This window comes from Schistocerca piceifrons, chromosome 3 (assembly GCF_021461385.2).
Source record: "Schistocerca piceifrons isolate TAMUIC-IGC-003096 chromosome 3, iqSchPice1.1, whole genome shotgun sequence".
In the NCBI taxonomy this organism is placed as follows: Eukaryota; Metazoa; Arthropoda; class Insecta; order Orthoptera; family Acrididae; genus Schistocerca; species Schistocerca piceifrons.
In genome coordinates, this window is record NC_060140.1 from 185,890,280 (window position 1) to 185,906,617 (window position 16,338).

At 44.4% G+C, this 16,338-nt stretch overlaps 1 protein-coding gene and 1 pseudogene across 1 annotated transcript in view; one reads left to right on the forward strand and one right to left on the reverse strand.

Annotated features, from left to right (window-relative positions):
- Positions 1 to 16,338, forward strand: part of LOC124789893 (protein-L-histidine N-pros-methyltransferase-like) — a 296,829-nt gene that overhangs the window by 166,890 nt on the left and 113,601 nt on the right. The gene's annotated exons all lie outside the window — the stretch shown is intronic.
- On the reverse strand, positions 1,611 to 1,728 carry LOC124790208 (annotated as a pseudogene).

Here is a 16,338-nt window from a genome sequence, read left to right on the forward strand (position 1 = left end):
ATCGCGGAGTAGATATTCGCCGTATTTAATGGAATTTGTAATTTCGCCTTTTGATTCTTCGTTCAACTCTTCTACTTGTGGATCTTTTTCTGGCTGCACTACACTTGGTACTTCCATTTCACAGAATTTTTCTAACACACGGCACTAGAGACGCTTTGCGAGCAACTGTCGCTGTAGGTAGATGCGAACGTAAAGGAATGCAACTCGCATCTTCATTGGCCTAGGAGCTGGGGTTCCCGTTATGGCTAACGGTATTCACGGGAGAGGGGACGATAATTGGCGGAGATCGATTTCAGGTAATATAAGAAGCCACCGTTGTAAGAACATTTGGAACTCCAACTGCGAACCACAAACGGAATGAATATTTGAAAAAAAATAATAATAACTGAATACATCTATATAATTTCACACACCTTACACTGTTTGTTGATATTCTTTGAAATAAAATTTAAAAATTCTGTCGATTTTGAAAAAAAGGAAAAAAGAAGGTACACGAGCGGGATTCGAACACGGTACCTCCAGTACTGTAGCCCTGAAGTTTTGCCGCTGCGCTACGCTGACTTGCTCGAACTACTTGTTATGTAACGAATATACAAAGCACGAAATGAACTTCAAAATCGATTTTCTCAAAAACCAAGGCCCGTCGCCAAAAAACCGGATAGCCAGGTACTCAGGGTAAGTGCCTCTACAACATATTTGAAGGGCATCAAAATATGTGATTTACAGTATGGAGGGTCCCCTCGTCAGATATCTTGCGGGGCTGTGTCAACCGAGTGAAACGCACATTATCATGTTCCTTGTTCACTTCTCAGATTCACCCCATTTTTTAGGGTTCCTTGCCTCAGTCTGTAAAAACGGATCCTGCGTAGAATCGGTATGTTGTCCATCTGTCTGTACGACTGTTAACATCCATTTTTCTCAGGAATTGGTGGACGTGCGGAGTTCATTTATCTCACATGTTAAGACGTACGGTCGCTTGGCATTGTACAAAATGGAAGCTTCTAACTCGGTGGAATCAAAAGATACGCTATTTATGTGACTTATTTTGAAACTCGAAAACTCACTCATCAAAACCTATAGGGTACTTCCCGTTGAGCTAGAATCATGTAATTTCGCAAGAATCAGGGTTTCAGAGTACAAAAATCCGAAAATTTGTAATTTGTAATAATATAATACGAAAATCTATTTTTTCATCCTTTTTGTCCATCTATCTGTCCGTCTCTTAAGACCCATTTCTCTGGAACAGGTTGGCGCATCGAGTTCAAATTCGTCACGGACTAAATTCTATGTTTCCTTGTCGTCGTAAATAATTTAAGCTCTTTTCGTCAATGCGATGCAAACATTGGGCCATTTACGTCGCGTATTTTGATCACTCACCAGCCCTATAGGCTACTTCCCGTTCATCTCTCCGTCCCAACAGGCCATGGAAGGCCCAACGGTACCGACCGACCGCTGTGTCATACTGAGACCATAGGCGTCACTGGATGCGAATATGGAGCGGCGTCAGCACACCGCTCTCCCGGCCGTGTGTCAGTTAACGAGACCGTAGCCGGTACTTCTCAAACAAGTAGCTCCTCAGTTTGCCTCACAAGGGCTGAATGTACCCCGCTTGCCAACAGCACTCGGCAGACCGGGTGGTCACCCATCCAAATGCTAGCTCAGCCCGATTGCGCTTAACTTCGGTGATCTGACGGGAACCGGTGTTACCACTGCGGCAAGGCCGTTTGCTTCCCGTTCGCCTAGAATCATGAAATTCGGTCGACGGGACATTGAACTCTGATCTTCCTTCTCTTCTCGTTCTTTTTAAGTTCCTGTGCACAGTGATTGTGTTGGCTGGACTGCTGGTAACACTTCGGAACTCACACGTCATTCCTTCCCCTGATTTCATACGATAGTTAAATCCACCCTCGACAATGCATGACAACCCGCGTCCGTCAGTACTTCAAATCTGCCTGGTCTTGGTTTTACGACTGTCATTTCTTTGCGTTTCAGTTCGCTGTCACGTCACCAACCGTCGACTTGGGCAGCTTTAAAAGAGCCTGTTACTCACGATCGAAATTCCCCATCGCGCCCCCCTCAGACTCAGTGGTAAAAGGGCCCAGTGGACAGCCCGTCAAAAGCTGAACACAGATCAAGCATGAAAACAGGGAGAAGGAGTACCGAACTGTGAAAAAACAGCAAAATAGAATCAGTGAACGGTCCAAGGACAAGAAGTGCAATATAGAGCAGCCTGAAAGAGCAACGGCGTCGTGATTAAGTGGTCGCAGTGTTTGGACTGACAAGTGGACGAACCTCACTGTCACTGTATTCAAATTTGTGTCTATGTCATGGTATAACGTCCTTTTAGAACAGCGCGGTGTATAAGGACAATTGATTATCCACAACTAGTCTATTAGCACCCGAAAGGAGGTGGCTTTCGAATTGGAACCGCAAACATTTGGTGACAAGTCAATCGAATCCTCCGCCGGAAAACACGTTTGTTGTTGTCATATACGCCATTAGTGACAGTAAGTGTGTCATATGACAGGAATCTCTTATCTACGCACCTAATTTGTACGCCTGACGACTGAGTGAGATACACCTCCTTGCCCGATTTAGGTGTTAGTATGAATGTGATCACTCTCAAGGAAACCATAGTAGTTTGTACATAAGCTGCAACAAATGAGCGCAACAGTATCACACAGTTTCTCTGTGCTCTGTCAAAACATATGTTTTTAACATTTTTGAAGTTGCGTTCCGTATTGGAATTTTTGGCTCTTGAATTCCTTTGTTGTAACATAGTTTGCACCCGTTTATCAGTTGTTTTCATTTCTGCGAGACGTCTATGTGGTATCTCGCCCACTCTCACTATTTGTCATATTTACTTGCGACAGTAATGTCTTCTTAAGATACAACTCAAGTTCTATAACCAATATATAGCATGACAACTGCCAAGACTACAGAAAGGGAACAAACATTTGATTGACTTGACGGACAGTTTATAATATCGTGAAAAAATAAAATAAAAATGAATGGCGTGAGGGAGTTCTGAACACGGTTCGTCCGCTTGGAAGTCCAACTCCGTGATGATTTAACCACGACGCCGCAGCTTTTTATCTTCAATCAGTATTGTAGTTCTTAAGCTTGGACCCTTCAGTTCTCCTATTTTCCTTTTTTTTTCACGGTTCAGTACACCTTCTTCCTGTTTTCATGCCTGATATGTGTTCAGTTTTTGACGGCGTATCCACTGGGTCGTTTACCTACCACTAAAGAGGGTGGGATGGGGAGTTTCTCTTGTCAGGTGACATTCTATGACTAGACCGCGTTCGAAGTCATGCAGCTCTCGTGACCGACCTCTTCTGATGTTCCTGCATCACCACTGATAACACAATGTTCGCCGCCTCATTTGATACTCGTGGGTCTGCGTCTTGTGACATCTGCTGGACAATTTCGCATTACGTAGGGGCGTCCGGATGCTTTTCATCAGATGGTGTATATTCCTCCTACAGTCAGTCACTTTTTCACCATGTGTCATTAGAATGCAGTTTCCTAAAATAAATCACACCGCCTTACTCTGTTAAAACTACATTAAAACTTACAGGTTTTCCAGGCGATATGTTGACATATTGAATAATCGTCTCTTCTGCTGGTTGTTCGCATCGTTCTCGCACGATATTTCCGCGACGTGACTGACTGTCTTCCTCAACTTATTTCTGAGACCTGAAGAAGACAGCGAGTCACGCCGTCGAAATATTGTGCGAGAACGACGCGAACAACCGGCAGAGAACCCAATTATTCAACATGACTACGTTAAAATGTACTTCCGGTTAATAGTATGCAATGGCGCTTGTGTGCTGCGGCCGTCCATCGACACTACGGAATCTGACTACTGGCGCGTAATGGGCGACGAAGCTAAAAACGCGACGACAGGGCCCAGCAATGTGGAATTTCCAGAGCTAAGGCAACGACGTAACGACAGTATGCTTACAACGTTCATTCGTTCGTAACGATGCGCTGTGCCATAATGCTGTAGTGCCTGCAGATGCCTGGTTGAGCATAGTGAAGAGTTTGGTAGGTTCAAATGGCTCAAATGGCTCTGAGCACTATGGGACTTAACGTCTATGGTCATCAGTCCCCTAGAACTTAGAACTACTCAAACCTAACTAACCTAAGGACAGCACACAACACCCAGCCATCACGAGGCAGAGAAAATCCCTGACCCCGCCGGGAATCGAACCCGGGAACCCGGGCGTGGGAAGCGAGAAACCTACCGCACGACCACGAGATGCGGGCAGTTTGGTAGGCGACCACAGTAATGTATATACAGTGTATAGCGACAGCATCACTGACAAGCAACAAACGGAGTATGGAATCTTCCAGCAAGACAGTGCGCCATGTCGTATTGCTGTAGAGTCTGCAAATGTCTGAAGGGACATAGTGAAGTGTTTTGCAGGTGGCCACAGAAATGTGACTGTGCCATGTATAGTGATGGCATGTCTTCGACAAGCAACATCTAGAGTAAATATTTTTCCAAGACACTGCACTATGACATGTTTGTGCAGAACCTCAGGACGGACACAGTGAAGAGTTTTGTAGGTGGTGACAGTAACATGACTGTACACTGTAAAGACAAGCAGCAAGTGGAGTATTTAATTTTTCACCGTGGCATTGCACCATGGCATAATACAGTAGTGTCTGCAAATGACTGGAAGAACATAGTGAAGTGTTTTGTAGGTGACCACAGTAAAGTGACTGTACAGTGTATAGTGATGGAATTACTCTAATGAACAACTTTTGTACGACTTCATACACAAGGGTAAGGATAGGTGGATTAAATAGTAGTGCGGCAACTGTCGTCGAGGGAAAGATCTGCATCTACATGGATACTCTGAAAATCACATTTGAGTGCCTAGCAGAGGGTTCGTCGAACCACCTTCACAATTCTCTATTATTCCAATCTCGTATAGCGCGCGGAAAGAATGAACACGTATCTCTTTCCGTACGAGCTTCTATTTCCCTTATTTTATCGTGGTGATCGTTCCTCCCTATGTACGCCGGTGTCAACAAAATATTTTCGCATTCGAAGGAGAAAGTTGGTGATTGGAATTTCATGAGAAGATTCCGTCGCAACGAAAAACGCCTTTCTTTTAATGATGTCCAGCCCAAATCCTCTATCATTTCTGTGACACTTTCTCCCATATTTCCCGATAATACAAAACGTGCAGCCTCTCTTTGAACGTTTTCGATGTACTCCGTCAGTCCTATCTGGTAATGATGCCACACCGCGCAACAGTATTCTAAAAGAGGACGGACAAGCGTAGTATAGGCAGTCTCCTTAGTAGGTCTGTTACATTTTCTAAGTGACCTGCCAATAAAACGCAGTCTTTGCTTAGCCTTCTCTACATTATCTGTGTGTTCCTTCCAATTTAAGTTGTTCGTAATTGTAATACCTAGGTATTTAGTTGAATTTCTGGCTTTTAGATTAGACTGATTTATCGTGTAACCGAAGTTTAACGCGTTCCTTTTAGCACTCATGTGGATGACCTCTCACTTTTCGTTATTTAGGGTCAACTGCCACTTTTCGTACCATTCAGATATGTTTTCTAAATCGTTTAGCAGTTCGTTTTGATCTTCTGATGACTTTATTAGTCGATAAACGACAGCGTCATCTGCAAACAACCGAAGACGGCTGCTCAGATTGTCTCCCAAGTATTTTATATAGATAAGGAACAGTAAAGGGCCTATAAAACTACCTTGGGGAACGCTAGAAATCACTTCTGTTTTACTCGATGACTTTCCGTCAGTTACTACGAATTGTGACCTCTCTGACAGGAAATCGCAAATGAAGTCACAAAACTGAGACGATATTCTATAAGCACGCAATTTCAAAACGAGCCGCTTGTGTGATACAGTCTTAAAAGCCTTCCGGAAATCGATAAATACAGAATCGATCTGAAATCCCTTGTCAATAGCACTCAACACTTCATGTGAGTAAAGAGCTAGTTGTGTTTCACACGAATGATGTTTTCTAAACCCATGTTGACTGTGTGTCAATAGACAGTTTTCTTCGAGGTAATTCATAATGTTCGAACACAATATATGTTCTAAAATCCTGCTACATATCGACGTAAACGATATGGGCCTGTAATTTAGTGGATTTCTCATACTACCTTTCTTGAATATTGGTGTGACCTGTGCAACTTTCCAGCCTTTGGGTACGGATGTTTCGTGGAGCGTGTAGTATCATTGCCACAGATACTACTACAACGACGCTCCAGCACGAGGTTGGCAGCCCATCGTCTGCCGAGCACAGCGCACTCTAGCGGGCTGTGCAGCTCGACGGAACTGGAGTGTGCCTCGTTCACTTCTTAGCTAGATTTCAACCTAGGCAGACGCACTTTCATAATCGGCCCTCAGCCAGTTCTGTAATGTTTGCATTGATTCTCTGAGGAGGGCCCGTCAGGCTTAGTCCCTGAGAATATGTTGTATTAGTTCATGATATTCCATGTTACGAAATTGTCAGTTCATAGCCGCAGCTGCAGTCCTACAAACTTCTGAAGATAAGTAATTTCATTGTACTATGTGTTTCTTGAATAATAATCCTTCTCTCTAACAGTGTGCCGTACCGCATATTATTGCAACCTGGACTCCAGCTCCTATCAACTTGGCCTCCTACTTATTTGCATTTAGTAACGAGCTGAAAACACCCACGCATTTTATGCCTCTAAACAGTGAGACACAATAGAGCGAACGGTTGTATGTGATTGTTACGTATGGTGCTAATGCATCAGCATACAGCAAAGATGAGCAGAAATAATTATCGAGTAAGTTAACACAACAAACAAAATATTTACTTAACTGGTACTTGTCCAAATGGACAGAGAGTCGTTCCAAATAATGTAGCAGGAAACAGAGTCTAGCTATCACAATATCAACTGGAATGAGGATCGCTGTACTAACAAAGGAACCTCCCCATTGCACCCCCCTCAGATTTAGTTATAAGTTGGCACAGTTGATAGGCCTTGAAAAACTGAACACAGATCAATCGAGAAAACAGGAAGAAGTTGTGTGGAACTATGAAAAAAATAAGCAACATATACAAACTGAGTAGTCCATGCGCAAGATAGGCAGCATCAAGGAGAGTGTGAGCTCAGGAGCGCCGTGGTCCCGTGGTTAGCGTGAGCAGCTGCGGAACGAAAGGTCCTTGGTTCAAGTCTTCCCTCGAGTGAAAAGTTTACTTCCTTCATTTTTGCAAAGTTATGATCTGTCCGTTCGTTTATTGGCGTCTCTGTTCACTGTAATAAGTTTAGTGTCTGTGTTTTGCGACCGCACCGCAAAACCGTGCGATTAGTAGACGAAAGGACGTGCCTCTCCAATGGGAACCGAAAACATTTGATCGCAAGGTCATAGGTCAACCGATTCCTGCACAGCACGTCTGATATATTCTATACGGCATGTGCGTCACATCACAGGAATATGTTGTCGACCCACCTAACTTGTACACTTGGCGAATGTGTAAAAAGATTCTTCTACCTTGCCCGATTTAGGTTTTATTGTGGATGTGATAATCACTCCAAAAAAAGTGATGAAAACATAAGAGTTTGTCACATAAACTGCAACAAATGAATTGCCTGAAGTTAAAAAATTTAACTTTTCACTCGAGGGAAGACTTGAACCAAGGACCCCTCCTTCCGCAGCTGCTCACGCTAACCACGTGACCACGGATCTCCTGAGCTCACACTCTCCTTGATGCTGCTTCCCTTGCACATGGACTACTCAGTTTACATATTTTGCTTATTTTTTTCATAGTTCCACACAACTTCTTCCTGTTTTCTCGATTGATCTGGGTTCAGTTTTTCAAGGCCTATCCACTGCGCCAACTTATAACTAAATCTGAGGGGGTGCGATGGGGAGATTCCCTTGTAAGCATGAATGATGGTGTCGTAGCAAGTGCAAGGGGACTCTGTGTGTGCCGCCGTCCATCCTATGTTGCTGCGGCTGAGTGCGCTCGTAGTCCAGAGCCGGTGGAGGTGTGGCTCAGCTGGAATGCACCATTGGGTCCACCAGATCCCACGCAACCGCTATGGCCGTCAGACAGAAACTTGCAATCCCATTACCAACGCCGCAGCATACGGAGTGTGGAATTTTTCAGCATGACAATGCACCATGGCATAATGCTGTAATGTCAGCAAATGCCTGGAAGAACATAGGTGAAGAGTTTTGCTGGGGGTGGCAGTACTGTGACTGCACAGTGTACAGTTGGGCGAGCAACACCTGCGAGCCGTGGCTGGGCTAACCGCCGGCAGCGCGCGCGCACAGCGCTGGAGGCGCGACCAGACGCGACGCAGCCACTAAAGCCGGCCCTCAATTACTTTGATGGGCGTAAATAAGGCGCTGCGCCGCGCCGCCAGGTACACCACGGCTCGCGGCGCTTTACTGCCGGCCGGGCGCTCCGCCGTATACACATACTTTTACCGGCGCGCCCGCTTTACGGCCCCGGATGCACTATTAACTCGCCACATAAAACTCCACAATGCAACTAAATATGCTAGGGACAACCGCAGAAGAGACGGCTCGGGCCGAGCCGAGCCGAGATGTCCTAATGCGCCAGCGGCTGCCGCCTCCCTCGCCGCCACCCGCCCACGCTACTCGAGGAAACCTGTGGCACAATAATTACCGTGCCATGTGGTGCAGTGGGCGAAACACACAGCTCTTTTTCAGAAGAGGGAGCGGGTGTTAAGAGACTGCACTCAAACCCCTCTTCCGCCCATCAACATTTAATTTTTCCCTCGGTCAGTTCCTAAAACCGCTTGAGGCGTTTGAAAAGTCCGTGAAAAAATAAAAGTACTTACGTGATTGTGGTAAACCTTCTTTATTTTTCGGCATGGTCTCCTTTTAGACTTAATACATTCGTCCAATTCTGTTCTAATTTGTTGATCACTTCCGAATAATAGGAATTGTCCAAGTCTGTAAAATCACCTATTAGTTGCTGCAATCACGTCCTCGTTTGAATAAAATCTTTGTCCCACCAGCCATTTCTTCAAATTGGGGAACAAATAGTAGTCCGAGGGAGCCAAGTCTGGAGAATAGGGGCGATGTGAAACGAAGTGGAATCCTATTTCCATTAATTTGTGACCAAAACTGCTGAGGTGTGTGCTGGTGCATTGTCGTGATGGAAAAGGATTTTTTTGCGGTCCAATCACCGGCGTTTTTCTTGTAGCTCGGTTTTCAAACGGTCCAATAACGATCAATAATATTCACCTGTAATAGTCTTACCCTTTTCCAGATAGTCGATGAGGATTATCCCTTGCAAATCCCAAAAGACAGGCGCCATAACCTTTCCGACCAAAAGACTGGTCTTCGCCTTTTTTGGTGCAGATTCTCCCTTAGTAACCCATTGATTAGATTCAAAATGTGTGTGAAATCTTATAGGACTTAACTGCTAAGGTCATCAGTCCCTAAGCTTACACACTACTTAACCTAAATTATCCTAAGGGCAGACACACACATACCCATGCCCGAGGGAGGACTCGAACCTCCGCAGGCACCAGTCGCACAGTCCATGACTGCAGCGCCCATAGACCGCTCGGCTAATCCCGCGCGGCTTGATTAGATTGTTGTTTGGTCTCGGGAGTATGGTAATGTATCCATGTTTCATCCACAGTGACGAAACGACGCTTAAAGTCCTACGGGTTCTTCCTGAACAGCTGCAAACCATCCTTGCAACACTTCACACGATTCCGTTTTTGGTCAAGCGTGAGCAATCGCGGATCCCATCTTGCGGATAGCTTTCTCATGTCCAAATGTTTATGCGAAGTATTACGTACCCGTTCATTCGAGATGCCCACAGCTCTAGCAATCTCAGGCACCTTAACTCCTCTGTCATCCATCACCATATCATGGATTTTATCTATGACTTCTGGAGTCGTAACCTCCACAGGGCGTCCAGAACGTTCAGCATCATTTGTGCCCATATGGCTACTCCGAAAATTTTGAAATCACTTACAAACTGTTCTAATCGAAGGTGCAGAGTCATCGTAATGTTTATCACGTTTCTCTTTAGTCTCCTGAAGCGTTTTGCCTTTCATAAAGTAATGTTTAATCACCACACGAAATTCTTCTTCGTCCATTTTTTGACAATCGCACGGCTTCCTTGATTCACACAAATGCCAAACACAAAGAAGTAGACACATATCGCTGAAACTTTGCGTGCGTTCTTTCCAACTAGACATGACCTCGATACGCGCCGGTGGTGCCATCTCTCGGACTTTGCACGGACTTTTCAAACGCCCCCTCGTATCAGACCGATTCTTTTGAAAAGTGTATGGGAGGATTCCTTTCCTATCCTTCCACAATTCAAGGTAACGCTGCATCTCTAATGACCTCATCGTCGACGGGACCTTAAACCTAAATCTTTCAGCCATTCTTTCTCTTCAATAGGACCACGCATCGTCTCAGTATGCCCATACTGAATTACTGCTGGGTATACCAGTCCAGCCCTTTCAACGGTGATTCATTACACACACTTGTTCAGTTGAGCGATTATTCCGTCTCTGATGGCTTAGCTACACTGTTTAGTGAATGTATAAATGCGGACTGAAACGACGAATGAAAATTTGTACCAAGGGGGCGATCGGAACCCAGGTCTGTATCTACATCTATGTGATTACTCTGCTATTAACAATAAAGTGCCAGGCAGAGGGTTCAATGAACCACCTTCAAGCTGTCTCTCTACCGTTCCACTCTCGAACGGCGCACGGGAGAAACGAGCTCTTAAGTTTTTCGGTGCGAGCCCTTATTTCTCTTATTTTATCGTGATGATAATTTCTCCCTATGTAGGTGGGTGCCAACAGAATGTTTTCGCAATCGGAGGAGAAAACTTGTGATTGAAATTTCATGAGAAGATCCGGTCGCAACGAATAACGCCTTTTGTTTTAATGATTGCCACTCCAATTCACGTATCATGTCTGCGACACTATCTCTCCTACTTCGCGATAATACAAAACGAGCTGCCCTTCTCTGTACTTTTTCGATGTCATCCGTCACTCCCACCTGATGCGAATCCCACACCACACAGCAGTACTCCAGGATAGGGCGGACAAGCGTATTGTAAGCAGTCTCTTTAGTAGATCTGTTGCACCTTTTAAGTGTTCTGCCAATGAATCGCAGTCTTTGTTTTGCTCTACCCACACCATTATCTATGTGATCGTTCGAACTTCCGTTATTTGCAATTGTAATCTCTAAGTATTTAGTTGAATTTACAGCCTTCACATTTGTGTGACTTACCGCGTAATCGAAATTTAGCGGATTTCTTTTAGCACTCATGTGAATAACTTCACACTTTTCTTTATTCAGGGTCAGTTGCCACATTTCGCACCACACAGATATCTTATCATTTTGCAATTCTTTTTGGTCATCTGATGACTTTACAAGACAGTAAATGACAGCATCATCTGCAAATAATCTAAGAGGGCTCCTCAAATTGTCTCCTATGTCGTTAACATAGATCAGGAACATTATAGAGCCTATAACACTTCCTTGGGGAACGCCGGATATTATTTCTGTTTTCAAAAAATGGTTCAAATGGCTCTGAGCACTATGGGACTTAACATCTGAGGTCATCAGTCCCCTAGAACTTAGAACTACTTAAACCTAACTAACCTAAGGACATCACACACATCCATGCCCGAGGCAGGATTCGAACCTGCGACCGTAGCAGTCGCGCGGTTCCGGACTGAAGCGCGTAGAACCGCTCGGCCACCGCGGCCGACACTTCTGTTTTACTCGATGACTTTCCGTCCATTACTACTAACTGTGACCTTTCTGACAGGAAATCACGAATACAGCCGCACAACTGAGGCGATATTCCATAGGAACGCAGTTTGGTTAGAAGCTGCTTGTGAGGAACGGTGTCGAAAGCCTTCTGAAAATCTAAAAATATGGAATTCAATTTGACATCCCCTGTCTATAGCACTCATTACTTCATGAGTATAAAGAGCTAGCTGTGTTTCGCAAGAACGGTGTTTTCAGAATCCGTGCTGCGTGTGTCAATAAATCATATTCTTCGAGGTACTTCATAATGTTGGAGTACATTATATGTTCCAAAACCCTACTGCAAATCGACGTTAGTGTTATGGGCCTGTAATTCAGCGGATTACTCCTATTTCCCTTTTTGGGTATTGGTGTGACTTGAGCAACTTTCCAGTGTTTAGGTACGGAACTTTCTCTGAGCGAGCGGTGTGCATGAAATTTGCGAGATTCTGGACATCATAAATTTAAATATGTTTCTCGGACTATACACAGATGTCTTTGTTGCTGTAGTTTTATATGTAAAGTTGTAACAGCTCGTGGAACAAATTATATATATTTGTCAACATGTACATATCGCTGTGGAAAAAACAAAGCAGTCTTTAATATTAGGTTAGTTGAAACGGCATTGTGCCTTACATATGTGGTTCTGCCTAGAGGTCGTGAAGCGTTACGCCTACAGCTTCCTTTAACTCCTGAATTGGTGAGGCCGACGAAGTACAGCTGAACTATCAGTTCAAAGCGGAACCTTAACCGCGACTCAGCTGGACACTTTTCATACACACAGAACAGCGCCAGAAGAGAAAATGCATGTTAACTGCTTGTAGAGTTGGGACTGGTCAACCATAATAAACAGTCAAACAGCGTACCTCTTCGACCGTTCAGTTATGTAATAAAAGGGAACACCTACATCCGTCCTTACAATGTTATTTATTGTATGGCTACCAGTTTCGGTGCTTCAGTACATCTTCTTCAGGCCTTAACTGACGCTGTGGGGATTAACTCCAGTCGTATACACTACTCATCAGTGGCCAACATCTATGAACTAATTTTCGCAGACTACCTGCAACAACAATATTGTGTCTCCACCCATTAGCCACCAGCTTGGTAGTTGATGGTTGGAGACACAACATCGTTGCCTGAAGATGTTGTCCTGAAGCACCGAAACTGATATTCAGATCATAAATAACATCGTAAGGACGGCTGTAGGTGTTCCACTTTATTACGTCTTATGTTCAGTGTTTGAACATACTCACACAGCTACTGTGTACGAACGCAAAACGCAAACTCCTGTTCTCTGGCAGCAGTTGAGGATGTTGCAGTCCGTAGCAGTATGTTAAATCGAGGTGGTTCTTTGTTTTATTTTAAAATAGCTGAAACCACAGATGAATGATTCAGAGGGATGATAAACTGTAATGTGCATTAAAGCTTATAAAACGTGTATTTACTGGACGCCACACATACACCTCCATGAATAAAAGTCGAAAGAAAACTTCATGGCGCTAGACGGCTAAAACTATCTCCAGGTGACCCAATACTAGTTGCAAATTGCACATCTAACGGCTTCTAGTAGCAAGAATAATTTGATTCTCACAAGGCAAGCTACCCATCGCAACCCCCTTAGATTTAGTGGTAAAATGGCCCAGCGGGTAGCCCGTTAAAAACTGAACACAGGTCAAGCGTGAAAAGAGAAAGAAGGTGTACTGAACTGTGAAAAAAGAAGCAAAATAGAAACAGTGAACGGTCCGAGCTCAAGATGTGCAACACCGAGTCTTTTGCTAGAACCACCGCCTTCTGGTTGTGTGGTGGCGGCGAGAGATCCGGCTTCAAGATTCCCTCGTGCTCCACTGTTTTGTAAATAAAATTATGCACTTCCGTTCGGTCGTTGACATATCTGTTCTCTTTCTGTAGGCTTGGCAATTTTTATACTATACATTGGCTATAGAATATGAGCCATGTGGTAAGAATATATTACCGTCGCAAGTAAACGTGATGAATAGTGAGAGCAGGCGAGATGGCGCACAGACCTCTCTCAGCAATGAAAACAACAAGTAAACGGATCTGAGTCATAATATGTGGTACTTGTCTATAACAAATAGGATGTACATTATTTGATCAAAAGTATCCGGACACCCCCAAAAACATACGTTTTTCGTATTAGGTGCATTGTTCTGCCACCTTCTGCCAGGTATTCCATAACAGCGACTTCAGCAGTCATTAGACGTCGTGAGAGAGTGGAATGGAGCGCTCCGTGGAACTTACGGACTTCGAACGTGGTGAGGTGACTGTGTGTCACTTGTGTCATACGTCTGTACGCGAGATTTCCACACTCCTAAACATCCCTATTACCACTGTTTCCTATGCGATAGTGAAGGGACACGTACAGCACAAAAGCGTACAGGCCGACTTCGTCTGTTGACTAACAGAGACCGCCGACGGTTGAAAGGGTCGTAATGTGTAATAGGCAGACATCTATCCAGATAGAATTCCAAACTGTATTAGGATCCACTGCAAGCGCTATGACAGTTAGGCGGAAGGTGAGAAAACTTGGATTTCATCATCGAGCAGCTGCTCATAAGGCACACATCACGCCGGTAAATGCCTAACGACGCCGCGCTTGGTGTAAGGAGCGTAAACACTGGATGATTGAACAGGGGAAAAACGTTGTGTGGAGTGATGAATCACGGTACACAGTGTGGCGATCCGATGGCAGGGCGTAGGTATGGTGAATGCCCGGTGAACGTCATCTGCCAGCGTGTGTAGTGCCAACAGTAAAATTCGAAGTCGGTGGTGTTATGGTTTGGTCGCGTTTTTCATGGAGGGGGCTTGCGCCCCTTGTTGTTTTGAGTGGCACTATCACAGCACAGGCCTACATTGATGTTTGAAGAATATTCTTGCTTCCCATTGCTGAAGAGCAATTCGGGAATGGCGATTGCATCTTTCAACACGATCGAGCACCTGTTCATGATGCACGGCCTGTGGCGGAGTGGTCACACGACAATAACATCCCTGTAATGGACTGGCCTGCACAGAGTCCTGACCTAATTCCTATAGAACACTTTTTGGGATGTTTTAGAACTGCCGGCCGCTGTGGACGAGCGGTTCTAAGCGCTTCAGTCCGGAACCGTGAGACCGCTGCGGTCACAGGTTCGAATCCTACCTCAGGCATGGATGTATGTGATGTCCTTAGGTTAGTTAGGTTTAAGTAGTTCTAAGTTCTAGGGGACTGATGACCTCAGATGTTAAGTCCCATAGTGCTTAGAGCTATTTGAACCATTTGAGAATGAAAATTTATATTCTGAGACCTTGCATTGGTATGTTATTAAGTGTAAAGTTTCAGGTTGATTCCAAAATTACTTCTGGAGACATATACTTGCGAGAGTGGAAGCTGTCATCATTGGTAAGGGTGGGCTAGCACCATATTGAATTCCAGCGTTACCGATGGAGGGCGCCACGAAGTTGTAAGTCATTTTCAGCTAGGTGTCCGGATACTTTTGTTCAGATAGCAGAAATGAGTTTAATGACATACACTATCTTTTAATACATTCTATGGTAAAAAGAATAGAATGAACCAGCGATAACTGCAATTTCTATGACGGGCATAGTGCCACAGACATGATACCTGATTCGGAGTGGCAATCATTAAAACACAGGCATTTATCTTTGCGACGGGATCTTCTCATGAAATTTCAATCACCAGTTTTCTCCTCCGACTGCGAAAACATTCTGTTGGCACCCACCTACGTAGCGAGAAATGATCGTCACGATAAAATAAGAGAAATCCGGGCTCCCACAGAAAAATTTAAGTGCTCGTTTTTCGCTCGCGCCGTTCGAGCTTGGAACGATAGAGAGACAGCATGAAGATGGTTCATTGAACCTTCTGCCAGACACTTTATTGTGAATAGCAGAGTAATCATTTAGATGTAGATTTACCCAGTAGGAAACCTTGTAATGGCTTTCCCACTTGAAGGAGGGAAGCTGCTAGACGTATTCCAGTCCAATCCCATTGTACTAAAAGATTGGTGTAGTTCGTATAGCAAAGAAATGAGATAATTAACAACACATGATAACGAAGCAGGGTTTATGTATGCCATCAGTCCTCTGGTTTAACGCAACCCGCCTCGGTATCATGTCCTGAGCCAAGCTCTTCATCTCAGAACAGTACTTACAAGGAAAGCCCTTAATTATTTGTTGTATACATCCCAGTCTCTTTCTTCCCGTATAGTTTTTGCCCTCGGCACTCGCTCTAGTATGATGGGAAATGCTTCCTGATATCTTAACGCGTGCCCTGTGATCCTGTCCGTTATTGTTGTTTATTTTATCGACATATTCCTTCCCTTTGCAATTCTGCAGAGAACATCCTAATGTCTTTTCTTACCAGCCCAATTTATTTTGAGCAACCACGTCTCAAAAGGGTGGATTGTCTTCTGGCTCTTCCACAGTTCATATTTCACTTCCATCCAGTGTATGAACCGAAAATTTGCTCGATAAAAATGGAAATGTACGTATAAAAATCGCTTGGGCGTTCCTGAAGAAAGTGTAGCACATTGG